The 12698-nt window shown below is 37.9% G+C and overlaps 1 protein-coding gene across 7 annotated transcripts in view; it reads right to left on the bottom strand.

The window, feature by feature from the left end:
* LOC109084313 (chromodomain-helicase-DNA-binding protein 9-like) overlaps nt 1-12455 on the bottom strand; it is a 67790-nt gene extending 55335 nt beyond the window's left edge. For 4 of the 7 annotated variants that reach the window (XM_042727874.1, XM_042727878.1, XM_042727880.1 and 1 more), the window contains exon 1: nt 12141-12454. The gene's annotated coding sequence lies outside the window, so the exon portion shown is untranslated. Of the gene's footprint in view, nt 1-5795; nt 5814-11692; nt 11996-12140 lie in introns of those variants that run through there. The other 3 variants (XM_042727879.1, XM_042727875.1, XM_042727876.1) reach the window with 3 other exon arrangements.
* Nucleotides 12456-12698: the final 243 nt, after the last annotated feature.

The raw sequence follows: 12698 nt of genomic DNA, 5'->3' as shown, positions 1-12698 counted from the left end.
TTCAACATCATTTCATCATTGTTCTCTAAACTTTCCTAATAGCTATAAGCCAAATTTGACTTACAGCATTGAGAGTGTCTTTTGGTATTTAGGTATAAAGTAGGGCTGCACGATTATGACAAAAATCATAATTGTCGATTATTTCTTTGAAATTGTAATTGCGATTATTAATTACGATTATCACAATTTACACTGAATTTTGTTTATACCATTGTTTGATTCAACTCCATGCCGTATTTTTATATGAAAATAAACAAGCTAAAACACTCTAACTGAAAAAACTTTAGTGCTTTTCTATAGTATTAAGCCTCAAATGTCAACTATACATCGGATTGGTTTCTTCTTTAAATGATAAAATATGAAAAATATGAATGGTATTATAATGTTATACTAAAATGAATACAATGGAAAAACCCTTAAGATAACATGTAGAAAGAAAGAAAACGCATCTTAAGCACACAGAATAACATAAGTTGACTTTAAACAATTAATTGCCGCTTTGAACGATTAAGTAATGGTGGCATCCATAATTGTAATCGCGATTAGAAATTTGATTAATTGTGCAGCCCTAGTATAAAGTCTTTAGGTATACTGCTTTTAAAGGGTTAGTTTACCCCAAAATGAAAATTATGTCATTAATTACTCACCCTCAAGCTCCAAACCCATATGAACTTTGCTCATTTTCGAAATACAAATTCGCTTTTTTTTAACCCTGCATAAGCAGCAATGCAACGGACATGTCCAAGGCCCAGAAAGGTAGTAAGGACATCAGTAAAATACTCCATGTGACATAACTGGTTCAACTGTAATGTTATGAAGCTATAAAAATACTTTTTGTGCTCAAAGAAAACAAAAAAAATCTTTATTCCACAACTTCTTTTCTTTCGTGTCAGTCTTCGACATGCATTCACGAGAGTACCACGACACATGCTGTTGCATGGACTACTTTAACGATGTCCTTACCTTTCTGGGCCTTGAACATGGTAGTTGCATTGCTGTCTATGCAGGGTCAGAAAGCTTGCGGATTTCAAAAATATCTTACTTTGTGTCCTGAACATGAACGAAGGTCATGCGGGTTTGGAACGACATGAGGGTGAGTAATTAATAACAGAATTTTCATTTTTGGGCAAATTATCCCTTTAATATAGAACACGAAGTTCAGTTACAAGCAGGACTGGCACAATTCAGTATTTGAAAAATGGCTTCAAATAAATTTCAAGTGTGAATTTACATTCAACTGGCCACACCTAGGGGTGGGCGATATGGAAAGAATATCATATCACGTTTTTTTTTTTTTTTTTAGAAATATCACGATTCGCGATTTTTATCACAATTCTTTGTCATGTTGGTTTTACTATTTTGCAAGTTGTCTGAGCATTACAGCCAAACTACTTTCCCTACTATAAAGACAAAGCCTTTCAAGGTAACAAAAGGAAAGAATGGCAGATATTTAGGCCAAAGAGGGCGAAGATAAAAATCTTTGTTCTTATTTTTAATAACAAAGATAAAAGAATGACAAAGATACACCTTACAACTACACATAATATAAAAATAAAACGCTATATAAACTGATTTCTAAAACAACTGTATTAAATTTCTTCAGTCAAGAGCAGTGAGTGATTTTTCTCTTTGTGTTTTGTTGTTTTATTAACGTTAAAGGAATAGTTCACCCAAAAATAAAAATTCTGTCAGCTGTCTGGCAAATTTTGTCAGTGTTTTATTTTTATACCACCATTTACTCACTCAAAAGTTGTTTTAAACCTGAATAAGTTTCTTTCTTCTGCTGAACATGAATGCTATTCTGAGGAATGTAGAAAACCAAACTGGTCCACAGTGACTTCCATAGTATTTTTTGCTACTATCAAATTCAATGTGGACCAGCAACTGTTTGGTTACCCACACTCTTCAAAATATCTTTCTTTGTGTTTAGCACAAGAAAGAAATTAATACAGGTTTGAGACAACGTGACAATGAGCAAATAATGACAGAAACGAAATTATAGGGTGAACTGTCCCTTTAATGACAGTCGGCTGCATGTTTAATAGGCCTACTGTCCCTTTAAGACCTGCACGCATCTAATATACAGGCACGTATACGTTTTTCTCTCAACTGTTTACTTTCATTTTAGACATAACCAACTGTGTCTACATGTAAACCTTGTGTGTTTTGACAGTATTAGTGAAAAAGATAACTTAGTTCAAAAATCAGGCGCTGTTTGACAGGCTTTAGCGTGCGCGCTTCGGGTGTATGCGGCGCTCAGAAAAAGCACAGGTCAGACCACCGCGTGAATGATACATTTCAAAGCACATGCAAATAATGAGAGGGTGACTCCTGTGAGAGTAACTCTACCGCTGAGTTAATACTGATGTGAATGCATGTGGCGTTGCACAGTATATGACGAAGGCGCCAGAACTGCAGCTGATAGAATGTGTGCTGTAGCACGATACTACGATATTTCTTCAAAAGCAGATCGTGGAGACATTTTTATCGTCCAGGATCAAAAAAAAAAAAAAAAAAAAAAAAAAAAATCACCATATCGCACACCCTTAGCCACACCCACATTATAGGAAATTAAGCGTTCTTCCACCCTTGTCAATAAGTCTGACTGTCTGCGTAAATGGCCTATAAAACCTCAAGCTTCAAGACTTTCAAACAAACCTTTCGTTTTCTTAAAATTGAGTAGGCTAGTTCCTGTTAGGTACCTCAACTATGTACAACCCTGTTTCTAACACATCTCAATGTAATTAAAAAAATATGCTTGTTTAAATGTGTATAAGTGAAATACCTCAACTCTAAGCATAGTTGGATTAACATCTGACATCTTCAAAGAATCAAACAAACAGATTGCCATTTCGTTAGGTGACGTATGCAGTAACAAATTGGCAATGCTAGCGTTTGTTTTGGTAGGTACGATTATCCACACATAGCTAATATAATATACTGTTTTACACTCCATGTTTAATGGAAATGTTTGCTAAGGAAATTTTATCATGATTTATACAAGAATGTTGACTTGATGATTAATTCATTTCTTTAAAAGTGAAGGTTTATCCTCAACTGTACATCTCCTTGGGTTTCACAACAATCATATGATGTCATACACCCACGTCTCCTCAAAGTCAGAGTTTCCAAGTAGGAAGTTCACAATCAAATGTGACCCTGGTCCACAAAACCAGTCTTAAGTCGCTGGGGTATATTTGTAGCAATAGCCAAAAATACATTGTATGGGTCAAAATGATTGATTTTTCTTTTATGCCAAAAATCATTAGGATATTAAGTAAAGATCATGTTCCATGTAAATATATTAAAGCTTAATTTTTGATTAGTAATATACATTGCTAAGAACTTCATTTGGACAAATTTAAACACGAGTTTCTCAACATTTAGATTTTTTTGCACCCTCAGATTCCAGATTTTCAAATAGTTGTATCTCAACCAAATATAGTCCTATACTAACAAACCATACATCAGTGGAAAGCTTATATGTTCAGCTTTCAGATGTATATTTATTTAGAAAAATGACCCTTATGACTGGTTTTGTGTTCCAGGGTCACAAATGGTGTTCTATTTAACCTTTCCTAATAAGAAGCTGAGAATTACAACTTGCCAAAATATAATTGCATGAAGGATAAACTCAGCAGCAAAGTGAAAAGGAGTAGCACTGAGCATGTGGTGTCACACTTTAAATACAAACCCGATGTTACATCACTCCATTACAAGATACAATACCACATTGATGCTCTTCTAACATGCCCATCTCCTTAAGTCAAACTCTGGCAATAAACTCTTCCGGAACACCCTGAGGCTTGAGAGAGGTGAAAGGGAAGGAATGTCTGGGGAACATTTGGCACCATTAGTGGAGCTCAGAAACAGGCATTACAACAAGCACAGCAGCTGAAGAGTTTTCAGCACCAGACAAAAACCAGGTGCTTCATACTCCCCTCAGACTTCCCTCAGCTATGGATAAGAGAGAGTCAGTGGGAACTGCATAATTCTTTGCCAAGACCTGGTCAGGAGGACACCGACAGGAGCGACTCGAGCTGTGTGGGACACACATACAGCTCATTCCATTTCACGCACGCATGCACGCACACGCAAACACACACACACACAGCCGGACAGAAAGGGTGAGAGAGAAACAGACTGTCCTGACCAACACCGGCTGTGGAGGAGGTCAGTCACGACCTGATGACTCACAACACACACAGATAAACAAAATGGCAGTGAACAGAAACCTAGACACGGTCCATTACTACAATACCACTCTGTGGTTTCAACCTTTTCTACTTCTACTACAAACCAACATAGACTACCTATTAGCTAGAGATAGAAACGTAACACTTAAACTAAAGTTGTTGCTCCACATCTAGACTACAAGATCATTTGTAATAGACTTTATTTATATTGATTTTAACTTTTTTTTAAAAATAAAGAAAACACATGAAGCCTGTAGCATTCAAAGATGAAAAAATTACTCCAACATGAGCCTTATCTCATATCAACAGCAAACTAACAGCTCTGTGGGGATTTTGAATCATACGCAGCCATAACTGCGTCTGTCATCAGTGTTCAAAATTATAGGGCACCTCCCATTATCTAGGGCTGGCTTTAGTGAACTGTTTTGCAAGTAGTACACCTGTCTCAAACCAGGAAGCATTTGGGCAGGCACAATGTAATTAAGGCTTACTGTCATGTCAACTCATCTCGATGAAACTGATATGATATCAGACTAGACTCTAAGGGAGACGAGCTTTCTGCGTTTCACTGTTCCTTTGAGATTTTTGAAGTCTTAAGTATAGGGTTGCATAATTAACTGAAAAAAAAAAATAAATAAATAACAGTATGATTCCAGTTGCTTTAAGCAATTCTGAAATGTTGATTCCATTTACTGCATTCGACTGTGGTTTTAAATTGTGTTTAAATGTGTTTAGAACCAAAGTGAAAATGATTAGTGGTAATTTAGAATTAGCTAGAATTCTCCACTCTGTAACATGCTTAAAGCCCAATATGCAATGCGTGCGGACAGTAAGCTGACTTGCGCTGAACTGCAGGGCTCAAACAAAGAGACTGTGTAAACATGCAGTGAGTGTCAGCCTCAGTTATTACAGGATTTCTAGGGCTACGTTCACACTGTCAGTTTTTGGGATTGACAACCACATTTTCTTTACAGGTGTGAGTCTTGAAATGTCCTGCTCACACAGTCGTGTTTAGAATACTGTCTGTATGAACGTGCAATGGGAGTCAAGCCCGTATTCCTTACCAGTAACCATAGCAACAGTAACCAAAGTAAAATAAAAAATGGCGACGTCCATAAAACTGAAGGTCTTATTTCTAATACGACAAGAGTCCAATCGAGCCACGAGTTCTTTCATCAACTTTGCATTTACCGACAGCAGCTTTTATATTTGTGTGGAGAGCAGAGAATTTGAATCGCGCGCAGAGCACAAAACTGACGGAAGTGGATCCGGTGGAAAACTGACAGGATCTAAAACATTCAGACGACTCGCAGGTCATTTCTCCGTCACTGTAAGTTATCAAAAAAATAAATGACAACACGTAATACACATTATACATGCATTTGTGCAGCAGAGCGGCTCTCTCGCACTGTATGACATGACAGACAACTAGTTGTCCACTCCTGTTCCGTTCACACAGCACGTGTGTTCCGAGATTCCGGTTGTGAGTCCTGAAAATTTATGGGTGTGAGTTCGGTTACAGAATGCGGTTCTGCTCTGCCGCACAAATGCGTGTCTAACATGTGTTACATGTTTTCAAGTCTGTTTTCGGTAACTTACAGTGAAGGAGAAATGAGCTGCATGTCATCTGAACGTTTTAGAGCCCATCAGTTTTCCACTGGAGTCGCTCTTGTCAGTTTTGTGTTCTGCACACGAATCAAATACGCTCTCCACCTAAATATAAAAGCTGCTGTCAGTTAATGAAGATCTGACGAATGAACTCACGGCTCGACTGGACTCATGACATTTCAGAAAGTGATAAGTCTTTCGGTTTTATTGATGTCGCCATCTTTTATTTTACTTTGGTCACTGTGGTAACTGGTAAGGAATACGGGCTTGACTCACGTTCCACGTTCATACAGAAAGTATTCTGAACACAACTGTAAGCTGCTGTGTGAACGGGACATTTCGAGACTCACACCTGTAAAGAAAATACGGTTGTCAATCCCAAAAACTGACAGTGTGAACGTTGCCTATCCGAACTGTGTGTGAACTTAACTGTATTTAGGACTCAAAAACTGGACTGACAACCGTATTCTGCTGCTGTGTGAACATGGCATAGTATTGTCACATTGCTTGCCTCCTGTATATTTATTCAAAATCATATCATTTTGTTTGTGAAGTTAACCAATTAGTCACTGACTTGATTTATTGATGCACATCACTGTTCAAGAGTTTGGGGTCATGTATTTTTTTTTTTAAAGAAAGTCAATACTTTAATTCAACAGGAACACATTACAGGTGACAGTAAAATATGTTCTAAATGACGTCCATTTCAAATAAAAGCTTTTCTTTTGAACTTTCTATTCATCAAAGAATCTTGAAATAATGTACAAAGGTTTCTACAAAATATTAAGCTGTTTTCAACATTGATAATGAGGAATGTTTCTTTAGCATCGAACCAGCATATCAAACTGATTTCTGAATTATCATGTGATTTCATAATGGCTGTTGAAAATTCAGCAATGTCATCACAGCAATCAATTACATTTTTAAATGCAATAAAATAGAACTGATTTTTATTGTAATAATAATAATTCATAATATTACTGTTAAATATTTTTTATCAAATAATGCAGCCTTGATATTGGTATAGAATAAGATAAGACTTATTTTTTAAAAAGCCCAAACCTTTGAATGGTATACTGTATAAAACTGCAAAAAATACAGTTCTCATTTCAATTTCGGTGTGAACACTACATTAAGAAAACTGCAGGCAATGACATATAAAACATATATATTTCAATATAAATTCTATTGATCAGGATTCATATTTGTGATTACAATATGAATGAAAAAGAAATCATGAATTTAAAAAAAATAAATAATAAGGAAGCCCTACTGCTGTAGCAATGGATTACCGGTGGCTCTCATGAAACATTGTGGCACAGACACAACAGACCCAAAACAGATTTATGTAAACACTCATTGCCAACCTTCCAAGCCCAGTTAGCCTACCAGTTTTGATCAGCCTGTTTGGCTGTGAGGACTGATTTATATCTACCGGCTTCCAAGGATAAGCATCAGGCCAGAAACATTTCTGTTGAGAAGAGAGGCCAGAGGTGTCTTCCAGAAACTGCGTCAGTCCACAGCTGAAAGACACGCTGATAAGAGCCCTGCCGTCTCAGGCCATTAGCCATGCACTATCTATACAAGCAAAAACACGTGCAACTTCCTACTATTGAAAAACACTGCGACCCCTCCCCCAACACACACTCTTCACAGATTCTATCTTACACAAGTCTCTTTCAAAGAGTAACCTACAATATCCAATTCGATCTGCATTTCTGCAACATGTCCTACATGCCTGGTTAATGAAAGAGTCACTAATATGAGTCAATGATGTGATTCACAAATCTAATCCACTGGCTTTTTTTCATGCCAGTGAGAGTGCATGACTTCAACAAGATGAGGCATAGTTGGGTGTCAGTGTTGCTGGTTTTGGACTGCACACATCAACGTATTTCCGTTGTGAAACTGCCCTGTGACAGAAGCCAAGTCATATATGCTAGAATGTGACTCATCTAAAGAGCAGGTAGAGGTTGCCAGGTGCCAGAGACACGAGACCAGTTTCGGAGCTGTTTCTGACTATGGTCAGGGGTTTTTCTGGACAAGTAAACCTGATCCTGGACCACCCCTATTAAGTAAGCTCTTTTTTTAGTGTTTAATTTTCCCACAGCACAGCCATGCTTTAACCAACACAACAGGTGGTGAGTGAAGTTTCAACGACTTCCACGTCTAAAGTGGAACAACAGAAGGAAGATATGGCTGTCTTGTCTTTTTATGCAAGCTTCAACGTCTTGTGCCATGAGGAGGGATTGATCTCTTTAAGAACAGTACACGTCTGTTCATTAAAATTGTTGACTGATATGATTAAGCTGCTATTTTTCCCCCTATGGCTTACAAACGATAAATTGCAATATTAACTTTGTTTAAATGAATTAAAAATAAAACACTAAACACTAAAAGCTAAAATTGTTTTAAATGCTACAAGTAAATTTAAGCATCATAAAATGTAAAATGTATTTTCATTATGAAATTTGCAAAAGATTACAATATACCAGTGTTACTAAATTAGTGATTTTTTTTTTTTAAGACTAAGTTAAAGTGTTAGTTCACCCAAAAATGAGAATTCTGTCATCAATTACTCACCCTTATGTCATTCCAAACCCATAAGACATTCGTTCATCTTCGGAACACAAATGAAGATATTTTTGATTAAATCTGAGAGCTCTCTTGACCCTCCCATAGACAGCAAGGGTCCTAACACGATCAAGATTCAGAAACAATGAGATTGGTAAAATAATCCATGTGACATCAGGGGTTCAACCGTAATTTTATGAAGCTACAAGGATGCTTTTTGTGAGCAAAAGAAAAAAAAAATTACTTTATTCAAATTTGTCTCCTCTGCCGCCAATTTGGAGATTATCCACTGAACGCAAACAGCATAGTATTTTTTTTTTTTAAGTTTTTCTTTTTTTTCTTTTGCTCACAAAAAGCATCCTTGTAGCTTCGTAAAATTACGGTTGAACCCCTGATGTCACATGGATTATTTTACCGATCTCCTTGCTGGTTTTCTGGAGCTTGATCGTGTAAGGACACTTGCTGTCTATGGGAGGGTCAGAGAGCTCTCAGATTTAATCAAAAATATCTTCATTAATCAAATATCTTGTTCCGAAGATGAACGAAGGTCTTACAGGTTTGGAACAACATGTGGGTGGGTAATTAATGACAGAATTTTCATTTGTGGGTGAATTAACCCTTGCAAGTGTTTCTAATATCTTTTTTTTGTTTAATGGCACCGTAATATAACACAAGCTATAGTGCAAAAATATATATATTAAATCCTTAAAAATAAAAAAATAAAAATGTTTTTTAAACGTTACAATAATATATGAATTCCGCCATCACAGTCTGTGAAAAGAGTCCATTAAATACCCAATATTGGCTAATACATTTTTTTTTTTTTAAGAAACAACCCATCCCCCAACAATAATCAAAAAAATATCTTCCAGCATAAGAACAAGTCAAGTCCTAGAATAACTTTTTTAAAGGACTAACCTTAATCTGCGTGCAAAACAAATTTATGCTAGTAATTACAGTTCATAGCTATTCAAGTCTTGTAGATGCCATTCAAGAGGAGCGTGGTCTCAACAAACCTTTATATATTTTTAGCATACTTCTAAACATAAAGGTGGACCATACATAAGATCTTACATAACAGTGGACAAATAATGAACCTGCTTCCATTGACGAATGACGAAAGCCACTCCTTACAAAGACAAGCCGAAAGAAACAACTGCTTGCTGGTGCACAAAAAGACACAGGGCAAACCACGATAATAAAAAATAGTCCAAAAATACATTAAATAAACTCATTCTGTACCAGCCACTGACAATATACCAGTTACAGTTCTTAGATGATGTATAAATGAATTAATGTAAAGCTAGCTGAACAAGATTTTCTCTTGATCTAATGGAAAAGTACTTTAATTATCTTCTCTCTCATCACGACTCATGATGCTCATGATTTTTTAAGCAGAGGAAAATGTATGTGGGCTCAAATGATCCTGTCCCTGCTGGATCTTCCACTGACTCATCACGGAGCGACAGGGGGAAGTCGTGGAGGGGGAAGTTGTGGCCTAGTGGTTAGAGAGTTTGACTCCTAACCCTAAGGTTGTGGGTTCGAGTCTGAGGTGCCCTTGAGCAAGCCACTAAACCCCTAACTGCTCCCCAGGCGCCGCAGCATAAATGGCTGCCCACTGCTTCCCACTGCTGCCAGACTTTACATACACACACACCGTGAACACCGTTGTGTGTTCACTGCTGTGTGTGTGCACTTTGGATGGGTTAAATGCAGAGCACGAATTCTGAGTATGGGTCACCATACTTGGCTGTATGTCACGTCACTATCACTATCACTATCACATTTTGCTTCCTAATGTAAGTTCAACAGCACTTCAGATAGAGATCGGTGTTTATTGTTTTCGGAGTTGAAGTGCATCTCTTAATTCCAACACTTCCTGCTCACAGCAGTTGATTCTGGTTTACTGCACATCACGCCTTGCCCTAAATGACAAAAAAAAAAAAAAAAAAACACTCCATATACATATAATTCAGTGTTGAATGTTTCCTTTTATGTGAGCAGTGCACTTATAGACACTTTTATCCAAAGTGACTTAGGGGTCATTCACACAGGATGCTTTCTTGTGTCCATCTGTTTTTGAATAGTTTTTTATGTAAACAGCAATACACAGACGTCACAGGCACTGCATTTGGCTTGCCGTGTCAAGTCAAAAGTAGAAACATTAAAAAAAAGTTGTTGTGCACGGTCTGTGTGAACAGCCCAATTCAATGCACTCAAGGCATCTGCACATTTTGAAAGCTAAATGCAAGCAACACTCTCTGGGGTCCCAGCATCTTCCCTGGCCAGACTTTACATGCTCAACCTGTAGTTTGAATCTATGGGCAGAACTGATATACACACAGTCTTATGTCATACATACCTGCACACAATCTATCACATACAGATCTGTATACAGAGCTGCTAACAATGAATATTTGCAGATTATAAACTAGTGGTCCAGTGAAACATAGATGCCGTGTGTTTCTGAAGAAAACCTGTTGGGTTCCCCAGGAAAGCAGAGCACATGATCGCTGCAGTCTACGTAACTAAGGTGAGTTGCGTATAGATAAGTAGGTTTGCCATGTGCCATGCTTCACATCTAACTGACCTCTGAAGTTCCCACAAACAATACAGTACAATGCTACTAGCAGGTTTTCTGTAAATGTACATGAAAATGGTCATATTCAACACAAATACATATGGGGTTATTCCACAGCTAGGAGGGTTTTTTTTTTTCTTTCACCTGGGTTTATTTTGAAAAAAAAAAAATCCTATGATTTATTTTGTTGTATCATTTTAAAGGATGTATTATTAGGTTTTAAACAAAATAATATTCTATAATAAAGTGTTCCCCCATTTTGGACCTGTTGCCTATCAAGACCCTTCAACCTCTCTTTAAAAAAATAAATAAAATTTTCACGTTTTCATTAAGATGCATGTTATTTAAGTGTATTTTTTCATAAGAGAGAAAAAAAAAATGGTGTTATTACCATCAGGCTGAAAGCAACTGGGTTTTTTAAAATGTACAATTTTTCCATCCTGATCTGAGAGTCAATGGCATGTCATTATTTGAAATTTTTACTTTACAAGCTCTCAAAGTAGTTAAAGCGTCTAACTGAAGAATCCCTCATATGACATGATACCATGGTAATACCACAGTACTTTGTGCGTGGGTCAGAAACCTCAGCATGTTTATGACTTAACATTACTTAACCCCATCTTCCAGTGATCACGAGTGTAATCCTACCAGTCTTTACAGCGCACCTGTCTAAAACTACACTCCAGTAACTTACAGATGAAATACCCTTCATCTGCATCTTCCAGAACATCACCTGGCTCGCGCTCTTCAGCCTTGCAAGCACAGCACTTCCAACTTTAAACGCGTGTCCTCTTCATGTTTGGTCACGAGAGCGAAGGAACACGATAATCCTTGAAATACAAACTGTTATTTTCCTGTACCGCTCGTCCTGAGACGGTAATCTGGTCTACTTTCCGAGGTGCGCTCGGTCGCTGTTAGTTCAGAACCACCGTTTGCTGGAAAAACAGTGCTGTCCATGTCGTGCCTTTCACGTGGAGCTCATATCGTGACAGTCTACCTGAGCTCAGGTGCTACGAGTGTTTGTTTCATCCCGACTGGGATTCCCTTCAGTCTCTCTCTCTCTCTCTCTCTCTGTCTCTCTCTCATCAGGACTGACAGCCACCCGAGTTTCAGCACTGTCGCACTCTGTAACCATCTACATTATCATTAGCCTAGGAGAGGAAACAAATAAACGAACTTACCCAAACGAAGCCAAATCCCGCGGTGACAGCGCGATCATTTACGGAGAGCTAAAATAGCGAAGTTTTTGGCGTAGTTGATATCGCGGCTGGGCGACCTCAGCGGTTCCAGCGCTGCTGACGTAGGATGATGATAAACGCACGTTTGCATATGTGTTACGTCCTCTGTGATTGGTCGAAGTTGAATTCGTGTGTTTGGACTAACTGGGACGCCCGTTTTGGGTCCTCAAGTTGAGTTTTAGCAAAGATCCATATCACGTCCTTGAAATGTTACTCGTAATCTGTAACATGAGCGTACTGAACGCAGAACGTGAAGTTAGAGCGTTCAACAAACAAGATGGCCGTGCCGGGGCGTCAGCCAATCAGCGAGGGCTTTACATGGACGGTGAATCCGCCTGTGACAGTGGAGGCAGTGGGAGGAGAGAAGTGGGGGAAGTTGCTGTCGATGCCGCTGATATTTGAGCACCTCTGGTGGATCTTTTGGGAACTGCTTCTTGTAAACACTGACATGACAAATCCAGCAGAAACTGGAGAATGTCAAATAGAAAATGCGTATAAATC

The sequence above is a fragment of the Cyprinus carpio genome, chromosome B7 (genome assembly GCF_018340385.1).
Source record: "Cyprinus carpio isolate SPL01 chromosome B7, ASM1834038v1, whole genome shotgun sequence".
Classification (NCBI taxonomy): domain Eukaryota; kingdom Metazoa; phylum Chordata; class Actinopteri; order Cypriniformes; family Cyprinidae; genus Cyprinus; species Cyprinus carpio.
The sequence above is the reverse complement of the archived record's forward strand: the minus strand, read 5'-3'. Positions and strand labels throughout refer to the sequence as shown.